Raw genomic sequence first — 22,043 nt, 5'->3', positions numbered from 1 at the left:
TGGCCCAGTTCGGCCCTAACTAAGCTTCCTGCTGGAGTATCCAAATGAGACCATCCACAGCCTCACGTGCGTGACGTTCGCGTCGCCTAATCCATTCACGATTCCTCCCGTTGCCTGCCTAGCCGCCTCCTCGCTGCCCGATCGTGTTATCCTGTCCCTCATTGCCTTGGTGGCTCTGGAGGTTCATGACATGTGGGCAGCGTTAGCATGCAGAGCCCCCTCGTGAGGCGTCTTTTAGGTCGACCGTCTCGTTCACTTGTGTATGTGTACTAGAGCATGGGGCAGGCCCGCTTTGCCACGCCTGTCGTGGTTCTAAGTCTGACAATAGTGTAGGGGTACTAAGGGAGAGGCAAGATCCTAACAATGGAGTAGTTGTGCACGCAAGAGTTTTACGAGTTCAGGCCCTTCTCGAAGGAAGTAACAACCCTACGTCTCGGTGCCCGGAGGCGGTCGACTGGATTATATGCGTGAGAGTTACAGGGGTGCGAACCCTTCTGCCTGTGAAGGGGGTTGGCTTATATAGAGTGCGCCAGGACCCCAGCCAGCCCACGTAGAGGAGGATTCAATGTACATAAAGACCAGACGTTACTGGTAACGTCTTACATAAAGTGATATCATGGCCATAAAGACTACTTAATAACAAACCGTTTGGATGCGAAGTGACCCTAGATCTCCTGGTGGTCGAGTGAGTCTTCATGGTCGAGCTGTCTTCAAGTCCGTCGAGTGGAATTCTTCCAGGTCGACTGAAAGACATCTTCTTCTAGAGATGTCCTTGGGGAGGGTACCTTGGACAGGTCCATGACCCTACCCTAGGTACATGGCTTCATCATTAGCCCCCAAATAGATCGAGATTTGAGTGAGGAAGGAGTTGAGAATTCTCCCGACCTGCTTTTCGTGTTGCGTGAGTGTCTTACTCTGGATCAACGACTTTTCGGTGATGGCGTCAACTTCTATTTCAGTCGCCTTGATCTATTCTTTGCGCCTGCCGAGTGAACTTTACGAACTTGGAGGTTTTTCGGGCGACGGAACGGAGGAAATCTGCTGTCTGACAGGTTGCTCTGGTATCTGCGGATTTGACGGGATCCGAATTTCGGGGAGCGCGCGAAGCGGAGGAGGCCGCGGTACTCGGATGGGATAAGGCAAAGACGCCTCGATCCCCGCACCATCTTTTTCGCCACGTATCGCGCGCGCGCCTGTCGCGGGATTTGACAGGATCGTTCGGGCCCATCAGTCAGCCACTCGGGAGAGGCTTCATATAAGGCACCGGACGGGGTTTTTTCGAAAAGTGCGCCCTCAATCCCCTCTCCCTCTTCCTCGAGCTTGCCCACTGCGCTCGCTTCCTCCTCCGCCCCGTTGCTCCTTGCGCGCCTCGCCAGCGACGATGGTGAAGGAAAAGACGACGGCTTTGGAGCGGGCGAAGAAGGCGACGGTGAAGGCGAAGGGGAGAGCGACTAGTCGGGGCGGATCCTCATCGCGGTCCGGCCTGCCGCAAGGCTGGATCCAGGGAGATTGGATCCGCTCGACCATCACCCAGAATAGGGATGGCAATGGGTAGGGTATGGGCGGGTACAACCTCCTTCTGCCCAAACCCATACCCGTAGAAATCTTCTATACCCACCCACTACAATACCCATGGGTATAAATCGATACCCATGCCCATACCCATCAGGTATCCTATACCCAATGGGTATCCAATGGGTACAATATATGGTATTTAAATTCATAAAAAATAGAGAAATGAGTCTAAAATTCAAGTGATGACAAGCGAGTAGTATAGCACCGATGCAGCCTCCTCCGGTGGGTGGCCTCTTGGAGGAATCAAGCGAGTATTAGCAACGGTTGGTGGAATCTCGACGCAGTGGGAGACGGCTGTGGGAATTGGGGATCGCTGGATCAAGAGATGGACAGGAGTTTTCGATGATGAGAATTCAAGATTTCATCTTTTCGAGGAGACATATATGATGTAGGGGGCGACAAAGCGGGTGTGAGCATATGAGCTCTGGCCAGTTCAGGGAATACAAGATTTAGGGATGGGCTATGGGAGTTGGATGTTGACACCACATGTCATAGGACTTATTATCATTTATTATTTTTTATGGGTATCCATTGGGTTACCAATGGGCGCAATTTCATACCCATGCCCTACCCATATATTTGCGGGTATGGATACCCATTACCCATGGGTACAAAACCTCTTCAAGTCTTGCCCATGCCCATTTTATTCGGGTAGGGTACCCGCGGGTACCCATACCCATGGGCAAAACTGCCATTCCTAACCCAGAAGGACCTCGACGACCTGGCCAACGAAGGACTGATCCCTCATGGGTCAGCAAGGCTTCCGGGGAAGGAGTGGCAGCCGCAGCCTCAGGAGGGTGAGTGTGTCCTCTTAGCCACCCATGTAGATCGCGGTTTTTCTCTGCCACCGAATCTTTTCTTTTGGGGGTTTCTGAACTTCTTTGGGGCACAACTTCATCACTTCACGCCCAACTCCATTGCCTACCTCGCCGCTTTCGTGTCCTTGTGCGAAAACTTCTTGGGTTGTCGGCCGCACTGGGGTCTTTTCAAACACATTTTCACCTGTCGCTCTCAGACGGTGAAAAAGGCTAGCCCGAGTGACGAGAGAACCCAAGTGATCCAGATGTGTGGGGGTCTTGGAGTTTAGATGAGGAGTAAGAGCGCCTTTCCAGCCATGACCCTTCCCGAGTCAGTTCGACGGTGGCAGTCGACCTGGTTCTACTGCCAAGACCAGTCGACGCCAGGGCAGTCGATTGGCCTCCCTCCGTTCTCCATGGACCGAGTGAACAAGCCATCTTCTCTGAAGGTGCTTCCGTAGGAGAAGGCTCAGGTTAGGATGTTGATGGAGCGCGTGGTCCAGCTCATTCACGACTGAGTGACAGGCATGGATCTTCTAGAGGTTTTCCTTCGACGGCGCATTCAGCCACTTCAATATCGGGGCCATCCGATGTGGTTGTACTCTGGTACTGAAGATACCACTCGGGTCCACCCGGAGGAAGTCGACGATGTCACTCTGGAGAGGTGGATGGCCGCCATCACAGGAAACAGGGATAATCCTCGCGGAGCCAGGAGGATCCCGTCACTCGACCAGTCCTACGAACCAGACAAGGTCTGACCACATTTCTCTGACTGTGACTCTGTTTTCTTCATTCCGCTTTGCTGCAATTCGGTTGACTGACCTGTATTTTGTTTGTTGTCTTCCAGATCACTACCGAGATGTACTCGATGCCCAATGGGGCGCAAGAACAGACCGAAGAAGAAGAAGGAAGTGGAGGTGAAAGCCGGGAGGAGTGGGAGTCGGACGGCGACAAGGGTGAAGAAGATGCTGGCTCTGATGAGGAAGAGGAGGAGGAAGAGGAGGAGGTAGTCGAGCCTCCTCGTACTGAAAGACGGTCCAAGCTCGCCCATGATCCTGCAGTCGAGCGTGGCAAGGGAGTCGTGCTTGCTGGGCAGTCGGCCAAACGCCCTCGGACGACTTCTCCGGCGCCGACTGAGAAAGCGTCGAAGCAACCCCAAGCGGCACCGACAAAACCGGCGAAGGCCCTACCAAAGATGAGGATGGAGATTCCGACTGTTTCTGGGTAATGGCACAACTCATGTTTTCTCTTTCAACATGGATACATTCTTGGTCGACCCGATCATTGACCGACTGATTTCTGAAATCGCAGTGCTGCTACTTCTGAGACCTCAGCCAGGCATGAAGATCAAGAAATGGAGGATGCTGCCACTTCCCATCCTGGTATGATCTGTGCAGTTTCACTTTCGGTCGATCGGATCTTTATTTTTAACTTTGAACCTTTTCTGTAGCTCCACCCAGCATTATCATTGATCTCCCTGATGATGACGATGAGGCACCACTGAGGCAAAGGAGGAACAGGAAAGCGTCTGTTGGCAAGACTGCTCAGGTTGCGTCAACACCTGAGACATTGGTTCCGGAGGGGGGCAACATTGCTCGGGCTACCGTGTCCTTTGTGGAGCCGTTGACGAGTGCCCGCCCTCTGTCGTCGAGTGCTGATCCACCTTCCCTCTTCTCCACACACCATATCCCAGAGGACCAAGCAGGTGCTGCCAAGGAAGCCATACGCCAGGCGGGGATTATGATGGAGCAGGTGAAGGCGATCCGAGACGCCAGCCAAGCAGCTTATGATGCAAGTTCAGCTCTTCAGAGCAATGTCCAGGTTAGTTGAACACCGCCTGTTCCGTTAGGATATGATACCTGATAGTCTTTATGTCTAAAAATCTTAATATTTGTCATACACCCACTGGGTGTGTCGAATGGAATCATGGAACCAGTGGGGGCACGCTGAGTGCACCCACTGGGTGTAGTCCCCGAGACCGTGGTCGACTGCTGGTAGTCGGCTATGGTCTGAAGAATACTTCACTGTTTTTTTTGAAACTGTGTCTAACTGTTGGCAGTTGGCTATTTTCGGTGGACTGATCGATCCGAGCCGGTAGAGCCAGTGGGGGCACGCTGAGTGCACCCACTGGGTGTAGTCCCCGAGACTACAGTTGAATATTTTGATTCGGCTGTAGTCTTAGAAATGCTACGGTTTTTCTCTTAGTCACTCGGAAGTGACTTGTCTTTGATGTCTGTTGACTGATCTTTCGCAGAAATCTTGCGAGCTTGTGTCTCGTTACACTGAGTTGGAGAACAAGCATATCCAGCTCGAACTTGATCTGAAGCTTGTCCAGGAGAACTTTATGAAGGCGAATGAGGAGGCAAAAGGTATGTTTGGTGAGAACCTTGACGACTGCCCTTATTTTTTGTCCATTCCCGAGTCTGATCTCACTGTCATTTTGCAGATAAACCAAGGGATGCTCTGAAGAAGAAGGACCTTGACCTCGCCGGGGCGCAGAAAGCGGCTTCGGACAAGACGAAACTCGCAGAAGAAAAGTTGGCTTCAATCAGCAAACTTGAAGAGGAGAATACCAATCTGAAAGCTGCTCTCGACGCGGCCAACAAGGAGGTCACCCAACAGAAGAGGGAAAAGATAGCCCTGAGTGACAAGGATAGTGAACTGGCGGGAAAGAAGAACGACTTAGAGGCTTATCTGGGAGGGCTCGCCAAGAAGTTATTCCTCATGCTCGAAGGTAACTCCTTATACCCGACTGGTAATCACCGACTTATTGTAGGAACCTTAGCTTATCCTTGGATCGTATCCACAGAATTCTGCCAAAACTTTGAAGAGGAGACAAGTCGAGTGGAGACTGGCTTGGATCCCATCAACTCTCCTGTGAAGGATGAAGCCACCATGAACGTGCTCCGTCTCGAGTCTCGCGTTGCTGCTGTGGTCGACTATCTTGCGAGACTGAAGGTTGCAACATCGCGCATCGACACAGCACTTTGGCCAGGAGAAACACTTCAGAACGACCTCGAGTCTCTGATGACTCGACTGAACGAAGTTCCAAGTCGAGTGCAAGAATGGAAGAAGTCTTCTGCCAGATGTGGTGCCGACGTTGCTCTATCTCTAGTCCATGTTCACTGCAAGGACGCGCGAGAGGACAAGTTGACGTCTCTCAAGGTGGCCAATACCAAGAAGCATGACTTCCGATCTTTCTTGGAGACCTTCATTGCTGCTGCCACTCGGATTGCAGATGGAATCGACCTGGACGAGTTCGTTGCACCTTCCAGTCCTCCGCAGGAGGAGTAAAAAACTTCTATGCTTGATGCCTTAAATTTGCCTCGGAATGCCGAGTGGTTTTTGTAATCGATAAACTTTAACAGGCTTGGTGCCTGAGCGTTTCTGGACCCATAGGACGTTATCTGAACTTGGGTTTACCGTTGAATATGTTTGCATTTGCCTTCGAACGATCATTGTCCTTCACTCGAAATATTTACTAGTGTTTGTGATGCACTTTTGCAGGTAGGAACGAAGCACAAATTGCAATCAGCTTGTGCCTCGTCATGCTTAGGCGAGCACTGGGCTGCAGCTAAGCCTCCGAGTGGGAGGTTTACTCTCCACTCGGAAGGATTTCAAAAACTTAGGCGAGCACTGGGCTGCAGCTAAGCCTCCGAGTGGGAGGTTTACTCTCCACTCGGAAGGATTTCAAAAACTTAGGCGAGCGTTGAGCTGCAGCTAAGCCCCCGAGTGGGAGGTTTGCTCTCCACTCGGTAGGATTTTCAAAAACTTAGGTGAGCACTGGGCTGCAGCTAAGCCCTCGAGTGGGAGGTTTGCTCTCCACTCGGTAGGATTTTCAAAAACTTAGGCGAGCACTGGGCTGCAGCTAAGCCCCCAAGTGGGAGGTTTGCTGTCCACTCGGTAGGATTTTCAAAAACTTAGGCGGGCACTGGGCTGTAGCTAAGCCCCCGAGTGGGAGGTTTGCTCTCCACTCGGTAGGATTTTCAAAAACTTAGGCGAGCACTGGGCTGCAGCTAAGCCCCCGAGTGGGAGGTTTGCTCTCCACTCGGTAGGTTTTTTGTGGTGTACCTCTTGAAGGAGAAGGTAGCAGTCGACCTGTGCTTCGTCCTCCTTGCGGGTTGCACGTTGTATTTGTGGCGTAGCCCGGAAGGAGAAGGTAGAAGTCGACCTGCGCTTTGTCCTCCTTGCGGAGCGCACATTGTATTTGTACTTAGGCGAACACTAGGCTGCAGCTAAGCTCCCGAGTGGGAGGTTTGTTCACCACTCGGCAGGATTTTGTTTAAACTTAGGCGAGTACTTGGACTGCAGCTAAGCCTCCGAGTGGAAGGCTGGCTTACCACTCGGTAGGATTTTGTTTGAACTTAGGCGAGTACTTGGACTGCAGCTAAGCCTCCGAGTGGAAGGCTGGCTTACCACTCGGTAGGATTTTGTTTGAACTTAGATGAAACGGATTCGCAGCTAAGCCTCCGAGTGGAAGGCTGGCTGACCACTCGGTAGGATTTTGTTTAAACTTAGGCGAAACGGATTCGTAGCTAAGCCTCCGAGTGGAAGGCTGGCTCACCACTCGGTAAGGATTTTTTACAAACTTAGGCAAAACGGATTCGCAGCTAAGCCACCCACTGGGGTAATGCTTTATGTGGACAAAAGTAACAACAATCACTGGGAAAATTGTAAAACTCTTGTCTTTGATAAATAAACTACAGAAGTACTTTTATTACAACTCATCCGAGTGAAAACTTAAGTATAAAAGGGACGGAGCAGATCCGCATTCCAAGCTCGTGGCTTGTCAATCTGGCGATCGACGTTGTAAAGACGGTAAGCTCTGTTGTGGAGAAATTTGGTAACAATGAAGGGGCCTTCCCAAGTAGGGGCGAGTTTGTGTGGCTTCTGTTGGTCCACTCGGAGGACCAAGTCTCCTTCTTGGAAGGCTCGGCTCTTCACATTTCTGGCGTAGAATCGGCACAAGTCTTGCTGATAGATGGTCGATCGGATCATGGCCATCTCTCTTTCTTTTTCCAGAAGGTCGACTGCATCCTGCCGGGCTTGTTCTGCTTCGACTTCTGAGTAGAGCTCGACTCGTGGTGCATTGTGAAGCAGGTCACTTGGCAGAACTGCTTCGGCTCCGTAGACCAGAAAGAACGGAGTTCTCACAGTCGACCGATTTGGAGTAGTCCTCAATCCCCAAAGAATTGATGGAAGTTCGTCGACCCACGCGCCTGCTACGTGCTTGAGGTCACGCATCAGCCGGGGTTTCAGTCCTTTGAGAATTAGGCCATTTGCTCTTTCTGCTTGTCCATTCGACTGGGGGTGGGCGACTGAAGCGTATTCGACTCGTGTACCTTGAGAAGCGCAGAAGGCTTTGAATTGATCGGAATCGAAGTTTGACCCATTATCAGTGATGATGCTATGCGGAACTCCATATCTGAATATTAATTCTCTGATGAAGCTGATGGCAACGCCAGCATCAAGATTTTTAATGGGCTTGGCTTCGATCCACTTGGTGAACTTGTCGACTGCCACCAATACATGGGTGAAGCCACTCCTGCCAATTCTCAGTGGTCCAACCATATCTAACCCCCAAACAACGAAAGGCTAGATGATTGGAATGGTCTTCAAGGCTGAGGCGGGCTTGTGTGACATATTGGAGTAGAACTGACATCCTTCACACTTGTCGACTATCTCCTTCGCCATTTCATTTGCTCTGGGCCAGTAAAAACCCGCTCGGTATGCTTTAGCCATGATGGTCCGAGAGGACGCATGATGGCCACAGGTCCCCGAGTGGATGTCGTTGAGAATCATTCGACCTTCTTCCGGTGTTATGCATTTCTGGCTGACTCTAGTCGCACTTTCTCTGAACAACTGTCCCTTCATGACAGTAAAGGCCTTGGATCGACGGACGATCTGCCTAGCCTCTTCTTCATTCTCTGGGAGCTCTTTCCTTAGGATATACGCGACGTAAGGCACTGTCCAGTTGGGAGTGATAACCAGAACCTCCATGATTAAGTCGACCACAGCTGGGACCTCGACTTCAGTCGAATCCGTGGCACTTTTTGGCTGCGGGGCTTCTTCGGTGAAAGGATCCTCTTGAACCGATGGCACGTGGACATGTTCCAAAAACACGCCACTGGGAATGGCTTCTCTTTTGGAACCTATCTTCGCCAAGTCATCAGCTGCTTGATTTTTTAGTCGGGGTACGTGATGAAGCTCTAACCCCTCGAATTTCTTCTCCAGCTTTCTAACTGCATTGCAATAACCAGTCATAGCTGGGCTTCTGACGTCCCACTCCTTCATCACTTGATTAACCACCAAATCCGAGTCACCGTACACCATGAGGCGATGGACGCCGAGTGAAATGGCCATACGCAACCCATACAAAAGTGCTTCGTATTCTGCTTCATTGTTGGAGGAATCAAAGTGAATTTGGAGTACATATCCGAGCTTATCTCCTCGGGGGGAAACCAACACTAGCCCGGCACCAGAACCATTCAACATTTTAGAGCCATCAAAGAACATAGTCCAGTGCTCCGAGTGAACTTGAGTTGGTAACTGTTGTTCGGTTCACTCGGCGAGGAAATCTGCTATTGCTTGGGACTTGATAGCTTTCTTTGCCTCAAATCTGATATCTAGGGGAAGGAGTTCAATCGCCCATTTTGCCACTCGACCAGTTGCATCTCTGTTGTGCAGAATCTCTGATAAGGGGGCGTCGCTGACGACTGTGATGGTATGGTCAGAGAAGTAGTGAGCAACTTTCTTCGTGGTCATATAAATCCCATATACGAGCTTCTGACAATGAGGGTATCTTTGCTTTGATGGGGTTAGGACTTCAGGAATGTAATATACTGGGCGCTGAACTTTGAAGGCTTTCCCTTCTTCTTCCCGCTCGACCGTAAGTACTGTACTGACGACTTGTCTTGTGGCTGCGATGTAAATCAGCAAAGGCTCTTTGCTGATTGGGGCAGCAAGCACTGGCTGGGTGGAAAGCAGGGTTTTCAACTCTGCAAACGCTGCATCAGCTTCAGGAGTCCACTCGAACTTTTCTGACTCCTTCATCAGTTGGTACAGAGGCAATGCCTTCTCACCGAGACGAGAGATGAATCGACTTAAAGCGGCCAAGCAACCAGTAAGCTTCTGAACATCGTGCACCCACACAGGTCGTTTCATTCGGAGTATAGTGCCCACTTTCTCTGGGTTTGCATCGATTCCTCGTTCGGAAACGAGAAAACCGAGCAGCTTCCCGCCAGGAACTCCGAATGTGCACTTGGATGGATTAAGCTTGATATCATACCTCCTGAGGTTGGCAAATGTTTCAGCGAGGTCAGTCAGCAGGTCGGAACCTTTCCGAGACTTGACCACAATGTCATCCATGTATGCTTCCACATTCCGGCTGATTTGAGTGAGCAAACACTTCTAAATCATCCTCATGAACGTGGCTCCGACATTCTTGAGGCTGATGGCATGGTGAAATAACAGAAGCACCCGAATGGGGTGATGAAAGCTGTTTTGATCTCATCGGGTCCAAACACACGGATCTGATGGTACCCGGAATAAGCGTCTAAAAAAGACAGTCGCTCACACCCCGCGGGCGAGTCAACTATTTGGTCGATGCGAGGAAGAGGAAAATGATCTTTCGGGCAAGCCCGATTGATATGTTTAAAGTCAATGCACATGCGAAGTGACTTGTCCTTCTTAGGGACCATGATAACATTGGCGAGCCACTCGGAGTGGTAAATCTCTCGGATAAACTCTGCTGCTAAGAACCGAGCCACCTCTTCGCCAATAGCCTTCCTTTTCTGAACAGCGGACCGTCGCAGATGTTCCTTGACAGGTTTCGCCTTTGAATCGACTCGCAAACGGTGCTCAGCCAGCCCCCTGGGTACACCTGGCATGTCAGAAGGTTTCCATGCAAAGATGTCCCAGTTCTCACGGAGGAACTAGATGAGCGCTTCTTCCTATTTGGGGTCGAGTGTTGTGGAGATATTAGTCGGAGCAGCGTTGGGGTCGGTCGGGTGGATGTGAACTGGTTTTGTCTCACCGGACGACTGAAACACTGACTCCATAGCGGGCTTCTTGGCTCGCAACAAATCACTCGGGTCTGCATTTCTCTGGTGTTCCTGCCACTCTTCTGCCACCATTTGAGCATCAATGATCTTTGAGCCTTTCTGGAAGCACTCTTCCGCCTTCTTGCGATTACCAATAACAGTGATCACTCCTTTAGGGCCAGACATCTTCAATTTGAGGTACACGTAACATGGTCGAGCCATAAAACATGCATAAGCCGGCCTGCCCAAAATAGCATGGTAGGCAGTCTGGAAATCTACAACCTCAAACGTTAACTTTTCTTTGCGGAAGTTCTTGGAGTCACCAAAAACCACATTGAGAGCAATCTGGCCGAGTGATGCGGCCTTCTTGCCAGGAATGACTCCATAGAAACTCATGTTGCTTGTGCTGAGTCTGGACATCGGAATGCCCATCCCTTCCAGCATCTCTGCATACAATATGTTTAAACTACTGCCGCCATCCATCAATACTTTAGTCAGTCGAGTACCTTCGACGAATGGGTCGACCACCAGTGCCTGCCTCCCAGGGGTGGCTATGTGCGTCGGGTGATCTGACTGGTCGAATGTGATGGCCGTCTAAGACCACTTTAGATAATTGGGCGTCATCGGAGCGACCATATTCACCTCTCGGTTTATAACTTTCAGTCGGTTTTTGCTCTCAACGTCAGCAAAAATCATCAGGGTGGAATTGACCTGAGGATATTCTTCATCACTATCCCCCTTGTCCTCAACTTTGTCTGACTCTTTTTCCTTATCCTTGGACTGTTTCCCTTGGAACTGCTGTATCAAGAGTCGACACTGTCGAGTGGTATGCTTCGGGTAAATGAAGTTACCCTCTTCATCTTTCTTCGTGTGGATGTGACACGGTAAATCCATCACGTCGTTTCCTTCTTTATCCTTTACTTTCTTGGGGTTCCAAGGCCCCTTGGGCTTTCATTTGAACTTTCCTTGAGTCACGGCCAAGGCTTCTCCAGGAGCAGCTGGCTCGGCTTTCCGCTTTTTCTTCCGACTGGAGCTCCCTCCTCCGGTTTCCTGGGCGACTGACTTGTGCTTGCTGCTTCGGAGCCGATCCTCTTCCTCACCATTGGCATATTTTGTGGCTATTTCCATCATTCGACTCAGAGACATGTCTCCGGTTCGACCAAATTTCAGGCTTAGCTCTCTGTACTTAACGCCTTCCTTGAAGACGCAGACTGCCTAGTGATCAGATACATTCTCGACTGTGTGATGCAATGTGATCCATCTCTGGATGTAATCTCTCAAAGTCTTATTCGACTTCTGCACACAAGATTGCAGCTCTGTGAGTCCTGCTGGTCGCTTGCATGTTCATTCGAACGTTCTGACAAACACTCGGGAGAGGTCTTCCCACGTGTAAATGCTGCTGGGTGTCAACTGATTCAGCCATGCCCTGGCTGATCCCTCCAACATAAGAGGCAGATGTTTCATGGCCACCTCGTCATTTCCGCCGCCGATCTGGACAGCCACTCGGTAGTATTCAAGCCAAGTATCAGGCTTAGACTCACCGTTGAACTTACTGACTCCAGTCGCCAACCTGAAGTTGGGAGGAATCACTGCGGCTCTGATGGCTCTGCTGAAACACTCTGGTCCGGAGACATGCACTCGGCTGCTGGTGGGTACATCTCTGTCTTACCCTCTCTATGAGCTCTGTTCTGGTCGACCAGGCCTTGAACGATGATGGATCTTGCATCAAAGCCTGGTTCCCTAGGGTCGACTGGGATCCTTCGTCCGCCACTGTGCTGGCGTCTATCATCCTGCTGTCGAGGCACATAGGACCCACCCCTTGGGGGAGGAGTGGGTACTCGACGTCGATCGTTGCGATCAAATTGGTGATCTTACTGCTCTCGGTTCCTGTACTGATCGTGCCGGTCTCCATGCCCTTCACGCCTCGGGGGCGATCTAGGGCTATGAGCCGACTGGACTGTGCTCACTGCCACGGATCTGCTGTGAATCCTGTTCCGCGACTGCGATACAGCTGAACTCTGATCTCCCGCTGCTCGGAGCAAATCTCTGATCTGCATCAAGCCTCTGACTGGGAAGGCTGAATTGATTCTGCTATACGGGCAGCAGCTGCTAAATTCAATCGGAGTTCGATATACCTGAGTCAGAGGTGGAAAGAGCTGGCGTCGACTGGAGTCAGGAATCTGTTGCCGTGCGCGCTCGTCGAGTGCTCGCTGAAGGTTCTCCAGTCGAGTGCGCTCAGCCAAGTTGGCCAAGCGGGTGTCCTCTAAGGCGCGAGCCTCAGGGGTTTCTCCAACGATTGGAGTGTGAAGTGCATCCATGTTCCGGCGGCGAAGTTCTTCCCTCTGCAGCGAATTGAGGGGCTCGGGGAGGTATTCCTCATGGACGTGCGACGGATCGCCTCCGCCGTCACCTCCCTCAACACCTTGAAAGCCGGCGGGACCGTGTGGTCCATTGACCATCAGGACCTCTGCCGCTGGATCACTGGAGTCGCACTCGGATGCAGTCTCTGCGGAGCCAGTCGACAGGTCGAACAGGCCATAGAGAGATTCGTTGGGCTCGATTGCCGTGACCTGGGCGGTGGTAGACTAGCGAGCCACCGCGTGCCTCACCCACCGCTAAAGCCTCGACCGACCGGAGCGCTTGCACCAGCGGGAAGCTGGGAGGGAGGATGACACAAAAACCGGCCGATACTGGGTCGACAGTTGCCGCAGGAGGACACCGCGGACGCACGCCCGAAAGTGCGTAGCTCCGCGGACTGGGAGCGCATCGATGTCGAGCGGAGCCTCCTACAGCCAGGCAGAGTCATCGACGACAAACGTAAGCGCGCCGAGACGGATCTCGCGGCCCTCGACCAAAACTCCGCCTGAAACCATGACGAAGGGAATCGAAAAAATTGCAACTTCTCCAATAAGTCGCTAAGACACCTGCCCCACGGTGGGCGCCGACTGTCGTGGTTCTAAGTCTGACAGTAGTGTAGGGGGGGTACTAAGGGAGAGGCAAGATCCTAGCAATGGAGTAGTTGTGCACGCAAGAGTTTTACGAGTTCAGGCCCTTCTCGGAGGAAGTAACAGCCCTACGTCTCGGTGCCCGGAGGCGGTCGACTGGATTATATGCGTGAGAGATATAGGGGTGCGAACCCTTCTGCCTGTGGAGGGGGTGACTTATATAGAGTGCGCCAGGACCCCAGCCAGCCCACATAGAGGAGGATTCAATGTACATAAAGACCAGACATTACTGGTAACGTCTTACATAAAGTGATATCATGGCCATAAAGACTACTTAATAACAGACCATTTGGATGCGGAGTGACCCCAGATCTCCTGGTGGTCGAGTGAGTCTTCATGGTCGAGCTGTCTTCAAGTCCGTCGAGTGGAATTCTTCCAGGTTGACTGAAAGACAACTTCTTCTAGAGATGTCCTTGGGGAGGGTACCTTGGACAGGTCCATGACCCTACCCTAGGTACATGGCTTCATCAACGCCTATTCTTCGGTCGTGGGTTAAGTCTTCTATGTTTATTTTGTATGCGGTCTAATTTAATTGGTTGGCTCGTTGTGTGTAATTGTCACTTAATTGTGCTATATAGCAGTGATAATCATGTTTAAACATTTTTTATAAAAGTATCCATCTAGGAAAATGAATGAACAATTGTTGTGGGAGGTTCATTCAATACGCTTGAGCTTAATTTCTTGCTCAATGGTTATACACGGAATATTAGAAAAGCTAGATGACATCCCGCACGTTGCTGCAGAAACTTGTAGTAGTAAATTTTTCATTAACAATCTGAGACAAAAGTCGTATTTGGGTAGACATGAAAAGGCTCAATGTATGAAAAAGGATAGTACATCATGCCTTGGTAACACACTTAACAATATGCGACATAGTAAATGGAACAAATGTTATGAAGGAGATCATCCAAAAAAAATTACTTTGCTTGCCACGATGTACAATGAAGGAGATCATCAATTTTTTTTACTTTGCTTGCTACGATGTACAATGCACATGGACATAAGAATGAGTATTGCACGTATTAGAGTAAAACTTGCATTACAATATAACACCAAAATCATTGAATTGGTCGACCAAACACTCCATATTGCTAGAACCATGTGTTAATGGCTAACTTGGAGTTTACATCCACAGGAAGAGATTATTCATAGAGTACCACTGAAAGTAAAGGCACATAAGCTACAAATTTTAATCTTTAAAGCTAAAAGGGCTTATGATGGATTAACCGAGAAGTAATGAAAGCAGAGATACCACACTGGAGGTCCCCAATCAAAAAATTACAATACTTGTGTTTACTCCCCAAAGCTCAACCTTGGACAAAAACAAAATAGCAGTATTAAATATGTGGGGCTGGATGGATATGAACGGTCGTCAGGCAATGAAAATCATTTACAGAATGGGTAATCATAATAGCATAGTTAACGGTCTGAAAATGGTTTGGAATGCCATATGTCTAAAACAAAACTCATCAAGTCAATTCATCAGTGCTCTTGTTCAATATATATACAAAATACTAAATCCCTAGGAAGTATGGGAGATAACACAAAAAAGGAGGCAATCATAGAGTGTATGTACCACATAACATATTTGCAGGATGACCAGATACATCTCCTTAACCTATATAGGTGAAAAAAGTGTGTTGGTTGTGAGGTATAGGTTTATTTTATAATAAATCAACCTAGTAAATGTAGATCTACATGTACATAGCTAGCCTTTTTGTGTGGAAGGGATTACATACGACCTACATTAAACACCGGTGAACAACACATATTGGTTTGTGATTGATGAAAAGATGTTTATAAGGAATTATATAATGGAGGAACAATTGCAAGTTGCATACAAAAACTTAAGAAACTGGAGGTCACAAAAATGATATATTGCAAAAGTTAAATTGAGGTGGGAAGTTTTTTCTTATTGACATGAACCAAATTTGTGCCACCAAAAATATACCTTAGCCTCTTCTTTTTTTATGATGAGAAAGCAGACACCAAATGCAGTACATTTACAAACATCTCTGCATGAGTTATATAGTTCTTGGCATGGCAAAATAATATGCGAAAAAATAAGCCAAAATGTGTTATGGAGATAACTACCAAATAAACACCGTCATTGACAATGCAATTTACTAAGCAAATCTTAAGGTTCTCATGATTTGAGATGGTGTTAAATATAAAAATAGATCCTCGATTTTCAACTTTAACTACAGTGTAGCATTGGAAGATATATTTCCAGCATAAACTTAAGATGTGTAGGTCAAAACATTTGTAACCCTTTGGAGGAAAAGATATACCTGATATAGTGATGGAATGATAAAAGAGGCATGCCTATTGTGATCTGTATAATCCTGATGGTCACTACTTGAGAGAGCGATGGATCAAAAAGCTTTGTCACTATTGCATCAGAACTGGGTAGTAAAACATGTATGTGCATCATGCATGAATCATTAATTACGTTTGTCATTCAAAATAAAAGGCAATGATATAACTCATCAAACCATCTGGTACTGACCAAATAAACAATCGTAAGAGCACTTTGCCTACAATTTTTTTTACTTTTGCTAATTCAGTGCAAATCTGCAATCTGGGTAAAGATAATGAAGAATGTACAAAAGCAACAAAACTAATGTTTGTAAAGCTTTGCCTGTTGTCGGTGTCAAAACCGGCGGATCTCGGGTAGGGGTCCCGAACTATGCGTCTAGGCGGATGGTAACAGGAGACAAGGGACACGATGTTTTTACCCAGGTTCGGGCCCTCTCGATGGAGGTAAAACCCTACTCCTGTTTGATTAATATTGATGATATGGGTAGTACAAGAGTAGATCTACCACGAGATCAGAGAGGCTAAACCCTAGAATCTAGCCTATGGTATGATTGTTGTTCGTCCTACGGACTAAAACCCTCCGGTTTATATAGACACTGGAGGGGGCTAGGGTTACACAGAGTCGGTTACAATGGGAGGAGATCTACATATATGTATTGCCAAGCTTGCCTTCCACGCCAAGGAAAGTCCCATCCGGACACGGGACGAAGTCTTCAATTTTGTATCTTCATAGTCCAGGAGTCCGGCCAAAGGTCATAGTCCGGCTATCCGGACACCCCCTAATCCAGGACTCCCTCAGTAGCCCCTGAACCAGACTTCAATGACGACAAGTCCGGTGCGCAAATTGTCTTTGGCATTGCAAGGCGGGTTCCTCCTCCGAATACTTCATAGAAGATGTTGAACACAAGGATAGTGTCCGGCTCTGCAAAATAAGTTCCACATACCATCGTAGAGAGAATAATATTTGTACAAATCTAATCTGCTGACGTATTCCGCAGCGTGACATCATGCCACGACCAAGCCTTTATTCGAATAGTTTTACTGTCCCACCTTAGCGCGTTTAGCGAGGCGGTTTCCTTGGGACGTCTTGTCAAAGCAGAGATCATGTCCCCTTATTCTGGGATTCTCATCAATACGGGCGTGGGTAACCCAACCGTGCCATTAATCATGGCGCTTGGGAGATAAGCGTGTTTTACCAGGCTGGTGGGGGTACATAGTTTCGTCTGCCCATATAAGGGGATAAAGATCCACCCTTTCCATCTACGCCTTCTTCCTCCTTTGCTTATCCATTTCCGCGCACTCGAGCTCCAGCGCCCAAGTCCGCACTTCCCACCTCAACCTTCTCCAACCATGTCCGGAGCGGGAGGCAGGTGGATGGCCTCCTCCGTCACGGAGGGTGTCGGTGTCAAAACCGGTGGATCTCGGGTAGGGGGTCCCGAACTATGCGTCTAGGCGGATGGTAACAGGAGACAAGGGACACAATATTTTTACCCAGGTTCGGGCCCTCTCAATGGAGGTAAAACCCTACTCCTGCTTGATTAATATTGATGATATGGGTAGTACAAGAGTAGATCTACCATGAGATCAGAGAGGCTAAACCCTAGAAGCTAGCCTATGGTATGATTGTTGTCCGTCCTATGGACTAAAACCCTCCAGTTGATATAGACACCGGAGAGGGCTAGGGTTACATAGAGTCGGTTACAATGGGAGGAGATCTACATATCCGTATCGCCAAGCTTGCCTTCCACGCCAAGGAAAGTCCCATTCGGACACGGGACGAAGTCTTGAATCTTGTATCTTCATAGTCCAGGAGTCCGGCCATCCGGACACCCCTTAATCCGGGACTCCCTCAGTAGCCCCTGAACCAGGTTTCAATGACGACGAGTCCGGCGTGCAAATTGTCTTCAGCATTGCAAGGCGGGTTCCATCTCCGAATACTTCATAGAAGATGTTGAACACAAGGATAGTGTCCGGCTCTGCAAAGTAAGTTTCACGTACCACCGTAGAGAGAATAATATTTGTACAAATCTAATATGCCGACGTATTCCGCAGCGTGACGTCATGCCACGGCCAAGCCTTCATTCGAATCGTTTTACCGTCCCACCTCAGCGCGTTTAGCGAGGCGGTTTCCTTGGCACGTCTTGTCAAAGAAGAGATCGTGTCCCCTTATTCCGGGATTCTCATCAATACAGGCGTGGGTAACCCAACCGTGCCATTGGTATGTCTCTTTAATCGAAAGTGAGTCCCAAACGGTCACGGGGAGGGCTCTTGGTATTCAACCTCTTTATAAAGAGACCAAGGCTCGACTCCTTTCTTTCAATCCCAATCAAATTCGCCTCTCGCCTTGAGTTTCAACACCCAAAGCTCCAGATTCAGGCGCTTCAGACCTTCAATGATGTCCGGCTCCGACCTTCAAGGCTGGTGGATGCCTTCCTCCATTACGGAAGAAGGCGTGCTAAAGCTAAGAGATGCCAGGTATCTAACCGGCGAAATCTCTCATAGCATGCCATCTCAAGGGCAGGTTATTCCCACTCCCAAGCCCGGTGAGAGCTGGTGTTCACGTCCCACTTCCTTCAAGGGCTAGGCTTCCCGACGGACCCCTTCGTGAGGGGGCTCATGTTCTATTACGGGTTGGAATTTCACGACTTAGCTCCGGAGTCCATCCTCCATATCTCATCGTTCATTATCGTGTGCGAGGCCTTCCTCCATATTACTCTTCACTTTGGATTGTGGCTTAAGACCTTCAAAGTAGAGCCGCAGATGATCGAGGGGCAGCACGCAGAGTGCGGAGGTGCTGTTATAAGCAAGATTGCCAACGCTCCATGGCCCGAGGGCTCTTTTCAAGAGGAGTTCGGCTCATGGCAATGAGAGTGGTTTTACATCACAGCTCCCAGGGGCACCAAATGGGTGGCGCCACCTGCCTTTCGCTCGGGTCCCCCACCACAACTGCCGTCATGGGTCAATAAAGGGCTTAACTGGGGGCCGTCAAAGGACGTGCCCTTGTTGCAGGGCCGCGTTCGAGATCTGCTTGAAAGAGATATCAATCTGGCCTAGTGATGTAGGTTATGTTGATTCGCCGCATCCTGCCCTGCAAACGCCGTCCCCTCCGCCTGTGGGAGTTTAATACGGAAGGACCACGAGCTCTCCAACATTTTATGGGCACGACGCCCGTGGAGATGTACAAATTGTTCTTCGGATCACAAGCAATGTGTCCGGACTCGTCTGAGGATGCAGGTCTGAGCTGCAATCGCCCGGATACTCAAGTAAGTAGCCCTGCACCCGGACACGCTATCCGCACATTTATCATAAAATTGCCCTTTTAAAAGAGTTGTCCCTTAAACAAGAGTGGATAGCGAAAGCAAAGCTAATCAGGTGTCCGGCCCCCTCCCTGAGACTACGCCGGATCCCATGTTAACCAGGATGCTGGAGGTTGTGCCTTTGGAAGAAGGCGAAGGGGGGAACAAGGGAGCTACCGCCTCCGCGAAGGAGGCTGTCAGGAAAGGAGGAATCGAGGATTCCTCTAACCAGGGGAAGAAGAGGATCGCCTCTGAAGACCCGGAGGTCACGGCCTCAAAGCGGGGGAAGAAATCTTCGTCAGAGGGTCCGGCACCGGGAGGTGCCCCGGTCGCATTGCACCCCCAAGGGGATCAGCTCTCCACCGAGCCGTAAGTAAAGAGGGAGATTTTGAAAATGAGAGACATCCCTGTTCTATTTCTGAGGAAGATAACCGAAATTTTACCTTGTAGTTTGGATCACAGCCCTTCTCAGCAGAGCTCATCTTCAGGGGATCTTCGTCCGGAAATGATGGAGAGCGGAACGCCTCCCCCTGCCGTACCGCCTTGCGAGGCGGGCGACCCTGAGGTGTCGTCATGGAGGGTTTCTCTGAATCTGGCAGGGCTAGAGGGCAGTCGTGTGGCCCCCCAAGGCTCTCCGTGTCCGGCCTTCGAAGTAGGCCATCATACGAGTCCGGCACCGTTCGGTGCACGGTCAGAGGAGCTGAAGGATCTGCTCGGGCGAGCGTCTATCTCAGAAGAACACCGTGCGTTGATGGATACGGTGATTGGAAGGATTTCATCCGCGGGGAGCGGGTTTTACGAGGCCGTCAGGAGTTTACTGACAGGCTTTGAGGTACGCGAAATGATGTACCTTGTGACAGATCCGCATATATAAGATGCGCCCTGTATAGATAGTAGCCCATGAGACTCGGTGTGTTGTCAAAAATGACGGCGCGCCGAGGATCATAATCCCAGGTATGATATGTCGCCTTTCCTATGTAGGTGGCGAAGTGTCCGGTGGCTAGCCGGACTGATGAATTTGCCGAGCTAAAGCGGCAACTTGACGTGGCAGATGCCGACATCGCGCTTGTCAACAAGCGGCTGGACGAGACACAAGGTATGTAATTTCTCCGAAGACACCTGGTAAGAGGAGCTTGATGCCCATACCTTACGATATGTGTGCTAAATGCAGATGGTGCCGCTGCCATGGAGAACCTTCGGGCGGAACTTGCCCGAGCCAAGTAGTAGGCCAGGAAAAGCGATGCGGCTGCCTTAAGGGCGGCTGAAGAGCTGAAAGCCGAACAGGCTGCTCACTGCCAAAGCAAGAAGGAAATGGCCGAGATGGCTGTAAAGTTGAAGAATGCTGCCGACCGCTGCAAGCTTCTTGAAAAAGAAGATCGGGTGGCACAGAAGGACCTAGAGAAGGTCAATACCGAGGCCAAGGATACTCACTCTGCGATGAGGGCTATGAAGGAGGAGCTATGTCAGGCCGGAGATATCATGGCTGGAAAGCCCTATAGGCTGCGGATGAAGTTCGGGGATCCTACATATGCTCCGTTGGACCGGAAGTCGAGTGCGGCGAACACTTATCTGGACTTGGCGGCGAGTGCCGCGGATGCGGCCGAACACTTCCGCGATCAAACTGACCACGAAGTGGAAAAGCTTTTTTGGTCGCAGTTCCACAATTCAGAGCACCCACTTTCTGTATCCGATCGTTTGGCCGCATGGGCGGAGCTGAATAGGTTATCCAGACTCGCCATGAAGCATGTCGTGAGTCATCTATGACCGAAAAGGCCCGAGCCGAAGAGTTATTTTAGCTTGGTGCAGCAATTCTTTGGTGCGGTGCCGCATATTGATGCAATGAAGAGGTCAGCGTGCATAGAGGGTCCACAGATGGCTCTTGCCCGTGTCAAGACATACTGGGCAGAGATGAAGGCCAGTGCTGTTGCATCCCAAGATTCAGACGAAAGCCGAGTACCTGCCGAGCACTATTTTGAGGAAGTTCTGCAGGGCGCTCGTTTAATAGAGACGCAGTGCTCGAAGGATGTTATGTTCGAATAACATGTATTATCGTAAAACAATGTTTCGATGGAATATAAAAGCTTTTTATACTTGTGCTTTCAAGAATTAGAATACCTCCTGTGTGGCCGTTAATGTATATGTGTATATAACCTAAAAGATGGCAGTCATTGGCTTCAGCCCCCACACATATAATGCAGGGGTGTTTGCAGAAGGCGCATTTTCACACTTGATCCAACGTCTTGGTCCTATAAAGGAGGTGATAGTGCAACAAACTAGGCAACCGGACTATAATGCTTTATCACTTTCACTTGGCCATAGGAGTTTGACAGTGGGGCTACTATATAGCCCCTAGGGGCACCGCACTCACCCAAATTCGGGGCGCGTGTGTGCCTGACCGGGAAACGGCCCTTCGTTAATGCGGAGGAATCCTAAAGATTCTGGCAAGTCATCGAGTGGTTGACCAGTCTCACGCTATATCATGACAGTCAATTTTCGGCTTTCTCTACTGAGGTGCTCGGCTGGCCGAACCGGGGCACAATCACAGTAGTTCTCCTGGTGCCGCCTTAGCCGATAGAGTGGAACGTAAGGCAGCAAAACACAGGAGCCGGGCAAACCCAACGTTTGACCAAAGACATGATTCGGAGCTGATGCATATAAGGCCAAACTCGCGACGCCGAACACTCCCTAAGGTATTCGGTCTTTATGAAAACGGGGTGAACAAAGCCCTGGGTAAGAAGCCCCTGGTGCCCAGGTACGCGCAAAATTCTGACGTGGCTACATGCCAAGACGCCAGCCTCCTCCTTGGTTATAACAAGAACCCGGGGGATGTTATCAACAAGAGATAGTAAAAAAGGTTTACGCAGGGTCTTAATCTGAAAAGAATCCTTGGAATGGGTCCCTACTGCACGTCTGCGCCTGTGTCTCCGTTGTGCCGTATCCTGGACGGGCGTAGCACGGTGTTCATCTGTAAAAAAGGGGAACTTAGTTGAAAACAATCGTGCGAAAAAT

The sequence above is a fragment of the Triticum aestivum genome, chromosome 1B (assembly GCF_018294505.1).
Source record: "Triticum aestivum cultivar Chinese Spring chromosome 1B, IWGSC CS RefSeq v2.1, whole genome shotgun sequence".
Lineage (NCBI taxonomy): Eukaryota > Viridiplantae > Streptophyta > Magnoliopsida > Poales > Poaceae > Triticum > Triticum aestivum.
The sequence above is the reverse complement of the archived record's forward strand: the minus strand, read 5'-3'. Positions refer to the sequence as shown.